Source organism: Lonchura striata, chromosome 33 (genome assembly GCF_050655825.1).
Source record: "Lonchura striata isolate lonStrDom1 chromosome 33, ASM5065582v1, whole genome shotgun sequence".
Lineage (NCBI taxonomy): Eukaryota > Metazoa > Chordata > Aves > Passeriformes > Estrildidae > Lonchura > Lonchura striata.
In genome coordinates this window covers 3545001-3552500 of record NC_140735.1, presented here as the reverse complement: position 1 = coordinate 3552500, position 7500 = coordinate 3545001, and positions in this window count along the sequence as shown.

The following is a 7500-nucleotide window of genomic DNA, read 5'->3' as shown; positions in this document are numbered from 1 at the left end:
GGGGTAGACTAGCTCCGGCCCACGGCCAGACGCCCGGCGCCGGGGTAGACCTGATATCGTCTAAGGCTGGCCTCAGCCTAGCGCCACCCAGCCCTCGCACAGAGCTGCGCACCCGGGCCGGACTTGTCCTCCGGCCGCTCGGCCGCTCGGCCGGGCGGCAGGCCTGCTGTCCCGGCACCGGACGTGGTCCTCGCGAGGCCAGGCGCCGGGCTAGGTAGACCTGGTGTCCTGGAGGCGGACTTAGGCCTCCGGCCGCCCGGCGCCGGGGTAGACCTGGTGTTCCGGGAGCCGGGGTAGACCTGGTGCACGGAAGCCTCGGGGTAGACCTGGTCTTCCGGGCGCCGGGGTAGACCTGGAATTCCGGGCGCCGGGGTAGGCCTGTTCCCCTGGAGCCGGGGTAGACCTGGTGTTCCGGGAGCCGGGGTAGACCTGGTGTTCCGAGCGCCGGGGTAGACTTGGTGCACGGAAGCCTCGGGGTAGACCTGGTCTTCCGGGCGCCGGGGTAGACCTGGAATTCCGGGCGCCGGGGTAGGCCTGTTCCCCTGGAGCCGGGGTAGACCTGGTGTTCCGGGCGCCGGGGTAGACCTGGTGCACGGAAGCCTCGGGGTAGACCTGGTCTTCCGGGCGCCGGGGTAGACCTGGTGCACGGAAGCCTCGGGGTAGACCTGGTCTTCCGGGCGCCGGGGTAGACCTGGTCTTCCGGGAGCCGGGGTAGACCTGGAATTCCGGGCGCCGGGGTAGGCCTGTTCTCCTGGAGCCGGGGTAGACCTGGTCTTCCGGGAGCCGGGGTAGACCTGGAATTCCGGGCGCCGGGGTAGGCCTGTTCCCCTGGAGCCGGGGTAGACCTGGTGTTCCGGGAGCCGGGGTAGACCTGGTGTTCCGAGCGCCGGGGTAGACTTGGTGCACGGAAGCCTCGGGGTAGACCTGGTCTTCCGGGCGCCGGGGTAGACCTGGAATTCCGGGCGCCGGGGTAGGCCTGTTCCCCTGGAGCCGGGGTAGACCTGGTGTTCCGGGAGCCGGGGTAGACCTGGTGTTCCGAGCGCCGGGGTAGACTTGGTGCACGGAAGCCTCGGGGTAGACCTGGTCTTCCGGGCGCCGGGGTAGACCTGGAATTCCGGGCGCCGGGGTAGGCCTGTTCCCCTGGAGCCGGGGTAGACCTGGTGTTCCGGGCGCCAGGGTAGACCTGGTGCACGGAAGCCTCGGGGTAGACCTGGTGTTCCGGGCGCCGGGGTAGACCTGGTGCACGGAAGCCTCGGGGTAGACCTGGTCTTCCGGGCGCCGGGGTAGACCTGGTCTTCCGGGAGCCGGGGTAGACCTGGAATTCCGGGCGCCGGGGTAGGCCTGTTCTCCTGGAGCCGGGGTAGACCTGGTCTTCCGGGAGCCGGGGTAGACCTGGAATTCCGGGCGCCGGGGTAGGCCTGTTCCCCTGGAGCCGGGGTAGACCTGGTGTTCCGGGAGCCGGGGTAGACCTGGTGCACGGAAGCCTCGGGGTAGACCTGGTCTTCCGGGAGCCGGGGTAGACCTGTCGTCCTACTCCGGGCCCGGCCTCCGGCCGCCCGGCTGCTGCGGCAGACCTGTCGCCCTGGTGTCCCGGGCGGACCTGCTGTCCCGCGCACGACCCACCCTCCGGCCGCCCGGCGCCGGTCTAGAGAGGGAAGGAGCCGGCCGTTGGGAGCCGGCAGCGCTCCCGCCTCCTCCGTGCCCAAAGCGACAGCGGCCCGGCTCCTGCCTCCGTCTCCGGATCCCTCACTGCCTTCAGCCGCTCGACCCCCCTCCCCCCCACCCCGCTGCCGTCCTGCCCCGGGCTCGGACGGGGCCAGGCCGGGCTGGAGCGTCAAGGAAAGAAGGCCGTCAAAGCAGAAGGCTGGGCGAGAGCCGAAGAGAAGGCTTCTCGGCAAAGGGGCCGCCTCTGCCGCGGGCCCCGGCCCTGCTGGCCGAAGGACCCGCCTTCCTCGGTGTCGGCCCGCTCCTGGCCCTCCCGCCGCTGCGGGTGTGCGAACCGGCCGAGGAGAGAGCGGGCGGGGGACGGCGACGGGGGTGGGGAAAGTAGTCTGCGAGCGGCGCCGGGGAGTCTGATGGGGCAGGGCGGGGCGCCCCCAACCGTCGATGGGCGGAGGCGGGGAAAGTCTTCAGGCGGGGCGCCCCCAACCGTCGATGGGCGGGCTCTGAGGGGGCGGCGTCGGATTGCGAGTGTGTGGAGCCGGCGTGTGTGTCACCGTGCCCCTCTCTCTCTGTCTCTCTCTCCCTCCCTTCCCCCCCTCGCCCCCCCGTCCCTCCCTCCCTCCCTCGCTTCCCTTGCGCGCTGGCCCCACTGAAATTCCGTTCGGCCGGGTAGGGCTGCGCGGCACCCCGGGCGGAGGGGGCTGCTGACGCTGCTTCGACGGCAGGCTGACGCAGGCTGCCTGTCAGCTTGGTCTGGGATCGCTCTGGGTACCAGAGGGAAAGAAATAAAGTTCGCCAAGAAAATTCCTTTTCCGGATCAGTTTCTTGCGCCGAGGGAACAGAAGAGTCGTTCTCTTCGAGAAGGGAGGAAAGGGGAAGCGCGGGAAATGAAACCCGAACCCCAAACCAGACCAAGGGGAACCAAGCCACAAAAAACAAAGGGATAACCCCGTAACTCCTAAAACAAACCCAGAAAACTCGAACCAAAAGTCCCGCAACGCACATTCCCCCACCCCCCACAAAAACCCACACCGAGCCCCCCCCCTCGCGCCCGCCCCCCCCACCCCCACCAGGCAAAAAAAGGTAAAGCCGGCCATTGAGAAACGCTCTACTACCCGGGTATGGGGAAATACCTCTTGCCATGGCCCCGGAATAGACTTTTCCTCCGGGCGCCGGGGTAGACCCGTTGTCCGGCCCCCCGGGCTACACCTGGTATCCCGGAGCCGGGGTAAACCTTGTACCCGGCGGCCGGGGTAGACCTGGTATCCAGGAGCCGGGGTAGACCTTGTACCCGGCGGCCGGGGTAGACCTGGTATCCCGGAGACGGGGTAGACCTTGTACCCGGCGGCCGGGGTAGACCTGGTATCCAGGAGCCGGGGTAGACCTTGTACCCGGCGGCCGGGGTAGACCTGGTATCCAGGAGCCGGGGTAGACCTTGTACCCGGCGGCCGGGGTAGACCTGGTATCCAGGAGCCGGGGTAGACCTTGTACCCGGCGGCCGGGGTAGACCTGGTATCCAGGAGACGGGGTATACCTTGTACCCGGCGGCCGGGGTAGACCTGGTATCCAGGAGCCGGGGTAGACCTTGTACCCGGCGGCCGGGGTAGACCTGGTATCCAGGAGACGTGGTATACCTTGTACCCGGCGGCCGGGGTAGACCTGGTATCCCGGAGCCGGGGTAGACCTTGTACCCGGCGGCCGGGGTAGACCTGGTATCCAGGAGCCGGGGTAGACCTTGTACCCGGCGGCCGGGGTAGACCTGGTATCCAGGAGACGTGGTATACCTTGTACCCGGCGGCCGGGGTAGACCTGGTATCCCGGAGCCGGGCTAGACCTTGTACCCGGCGGCCGGGGTAGACCTGGTATCCAGGAGCCGGGGTAGACCTTGTACCCGGCGGCCGGGGTAGACCTGGTATCCAGGAGCCGGGGTAGACCTTGTACCCGGCGGCCGGGGTAGACCTGGTATCCAGGAGCCGGGGTAGACCTTGTACCCGGCGGCCGGGGTAGACCTGGTATCCAGGAGACGGGGTAGACCTTGTACCCGGCGGCCGGGGTAGACCTGGTATCCCGGAGACGGGGTAGACCTTGTACCCGGCGGCCGGGGTAGACCTGGTATCCCGTAGACGGGGTAGACCTTGTACCCGGCGGCCGGGGTAGACCTGGTATCCCGGAGACGGGGTAGACCTTGTACCCGGCGGCCGGGGTAGACCTGGTATCCCGGAGACGGGGTAGACCTTGTACCCGGCGGCCGGGGTAGACCTGGTATCCCGGAGACCGGGTAGACCTTGTACCCGGCGGCCGGGGTAGACCTGGTATCCAGGAGCCGGGGTAGACCTTGTACCCGGCGGCCGGGGTAGACCTGGTATCCAGGAGACGGGGTAGACCTTGTACCCGGCGGCCGGGGTAGACCTGGTATCCAGGAGCCGGGGTAGACCTTGTACCCGGCGGCCGGGGTAGACCTGGTATCCAGGAGACGGGGTAGACCTTGTACCCGGCGGCCGGGGTAGACCTGGTATCCCGGAGCCGGGGTAGACCTTGTACCCGGCGGCCGGGGTAGACCTGGTATCCCGGAGACGGGGTAGACCTTGTACCCGGCGGCCGGGGTAGACCTGGTATCCAGGAGCCGGGGTAGACCTTGTACCCGGCGGCCGGGGTAGACCTGGTATCCAGGAGACGGGGTATACCTTGTACCCGGCGGCCGGGGTAGACCTGGTATCCCGGAGACGGGGTAGACCTTGTACCCGGCGGCCGGGGTAGACCTGGTATCCCGGAGCCGGGGTAGACCTTGTACCCGGCGGCCGGGGTAGACCTGGTATCCAGGAGACGGGGTAGACCTTGTACCCGGCGGCCGGGGTAGACCTGGTATCCCGGAGACGGGGTAGACCTTGTACCCGGCGGCCGGGGTAGACCTGGTATCCAGGAGCCGGGGTAGACCTTGTACCCGGCGGCCGGGGTAGACCTGGTATCCCGGAGCCGGGGTAGACCTTGTACCCGGCGGCCGGGGTAGACCTGGTATCCCGGAGACGGGGTAGACCTTGTACCCGGCGGCCGGGGTAGACCTGGTATCCCGGAGACGGGGTAGACCTTGTACCCGGCGGCCGGGGTAGACCTGGTATCCAGGAGCCGGGGTAGACCTTGTACCCGGCGGCCGGGGTAGACCTGGTATCCAGGAGCCGGGGTAGACCTTGTACCCGGCGGCCGGGGTAGACCTGGTATCCCGGAGACGGGGTAGACCTTGTACCCGGCGGCCGGGGTAGACCTGGTATCCCGGAGCCGGGGTAGACCTTGTACCCGGCGGCCGGGGTAGACCTGGTATCCAGGAGCCGGGGTAGACCTTGTACCCGGCGGCCGGGGTAGACCTGGTATCCAGGAGCCGGGGTAGACCTTGTACCCGGCGGCCGGGGTAGACCTGGTATCCAGGAGCCGGGGTAGACCTTGTACCCGGCGGCCGGGGTAGACCTGGTATCCAGGAGACGGGGTAGACCTTGTACCCGGCGGCCGGGGTAGACCTGGTATCCAGGAGCCGGGGTAGACCTTGTACCCGGCGGCCGGGGTAGACCTGGTATCCCGGAGACGGGGTAGACCTTGTACCCGGCGGCCGGGGTAGACCTGGTATCCCGGAGACGGGGTAGACCTTGTACCCGGCGGCCGGGGTAGACCTGGTATCCCGGAGACGGGGTAGACCTTGTACCCGGCGGCCGGGGTAGACCTGGTATCCAGGAGCCGGGGTAGACCTTGTACCCGGCGGCCGGGGTAGACCTGGTATCCAGGAGACGGGGTAGACCTTGTACCCGGCGGCCGGGGTAGACCTGGTATCCAGGAGACGGGGTAGACCTTGTACCCGGCGGCCGGGGTAGACCTGGTATCCCGGAGCCGGGGTAGACCTTGTACCCGGCGGCCGGGGTAGACCTGGTATCCCGGAGCCGGGGTAGACCTTGTACCCGGCGGCCGGGGTAGACCTGGTATCCCGGAGCCGGGGTAGACCTTGTACCCGGCGGCCGGGGTAGACCTGGTATCCCGGAGACGGGGTAGACCTTGTACCCGGCGGCCGGGGTAGACCTGGTATCCCGGAGACGGGGTAGACCTTGTACCCGGCGGCCGGGGTAGACCTGGTATCCCGGAGACGGGGTAGACCTTGTACCCGGCGGCCGGGGTAGACCTGGTACCCCGGAGACGGGGTAGACCTTGTACCCGGCGGCCGGGGTAGACCTGGTATCCAGGAGACGGGGTAGACCTTGTACCCGGCGGCCGGGGTAGACCTGGTACCCCGGAGACGGGGTAGACCTTGTACCCGGCGGCCGGGGTAGACCTGGTATCCAGGAGACGGGGTAGACCTTGTACCCGGCGGCCGGGGTAGACCTGGTATCCCGGAGCCGGGGTAGACCTTGTACCCGGCGGCCGGGGTAGACCTTGTACCCGGCGGCCGGGGTAGACCTGGTATCCCGGAGACGGGGTAGACCTTGTACCCGGCGGCCGGGGTAGACCTGGTATCCAGGAGACGGGGTAGACCTTGTACCCGGCGGCCGTGGTAGACCTGGTATCCCGGAGACGGGGTAGACCTTGTACCCGGCGGCCGGGGTAGACCTGGTATCCCGGAGCCGGGGTAGACCTTGTACCCGGCGGCCGGGGTAGACCTGGTATCCCGGAGCCGGGGTAGACCTTGTACCCGGCGGCCGGGGTAGACCTGGTATCCCGGAGACGGGGTAGACCTTGTACCCGGCGGCCGGGGTAGACCTGGTATCCAGGAGCCGGGGTAGACCTTGTACCCGGCGGCCGGGGTAGACCTGGTATCCAGGAGACGGGGTAGACCTTGTACCCGGCGGCCGGGGTAGACCTGGTATCCCGGAGACGGGGTAGACCTTGTACCCGGCGGCCGGGGTAGACCTGGTATCCAGGAGCCGGGGTAGACCTTGTACCCGGCGGCCGGGGTAGACCTGGTATCCAGGAGACGGGGTAGACCTTGTACCCGGCGGCCGGGGTAGACCTGGTATCCCGGAGACGGGGTAGACCTTGTACCCGGCGGCCGGGGTAGACCTGGTATCCCGGAGCCGGGGTAGACCTGGTCTCCGTCCGCCCGGGTAGACCTGGTGTCGCGGCCGCCTGCGGAAGTTCACCAAGGGGTCGCTGTTCCAGGCTGCCTCCGGCTATGTCGACGTAGCGGTCGGCCTGCGCTGGCGCACCCTCCCGGTCGACTTCCACTCGTCTCCTTGGAGGCGTCGGCGGCCTTGGACTTATCTTTCCGTATATTGGGAGCGAGGTGACGGGCCGCGTCCCCGCAGGTTTCCAGGGTGCCTGCGTCGCAAGGCGGAGGATAGGGCGGCCGCGCCGCGCGGTCGTCGGGGCAGAGCGAGTGCCGCCTAGGCCGGGTGAGCCGCGTGGCTTGGTCCCGGTTCCCGTCCTGCCCAGGGCGCTCTTTCGGGGGGAGAGCTGCCCGAGAAGCCAGAGAGAAGAGAATGGGCAGTGTGAAGGGCCACCAGAGAGAGAGCCGAGAGCCGAGAGAGACGGCCCGAAAGACCGTGTCGAGAAGCCGCTCGCTGGCCGCAGCGAGGCGGTGAGAAGCCCCGCGTGTGTGTTGCTCCGCTCCGGTCGGCTGCCGTGCCGGCCCGGTTGAAGGGGGGGCGGCCCCCCTGGGACGATCGGTGGCAGGTGAGGCGGCGGCGCCTCGTCCCTTTTCCGCCTGGCCTTAAGCCGGGGCCCGCTCCGGCAGGCATTTTTCCGGCAGCCGGTCCGGTGGCAGTGGCCGGCAGCCGGGGGTCGACGCGGCCGGGCTTTTTTTTTCCCCGGCCCTCGCCCGAGAGCCTCCTCCCCGAGCAAGGCCCGGCCAGCCCGCCGCGGTGG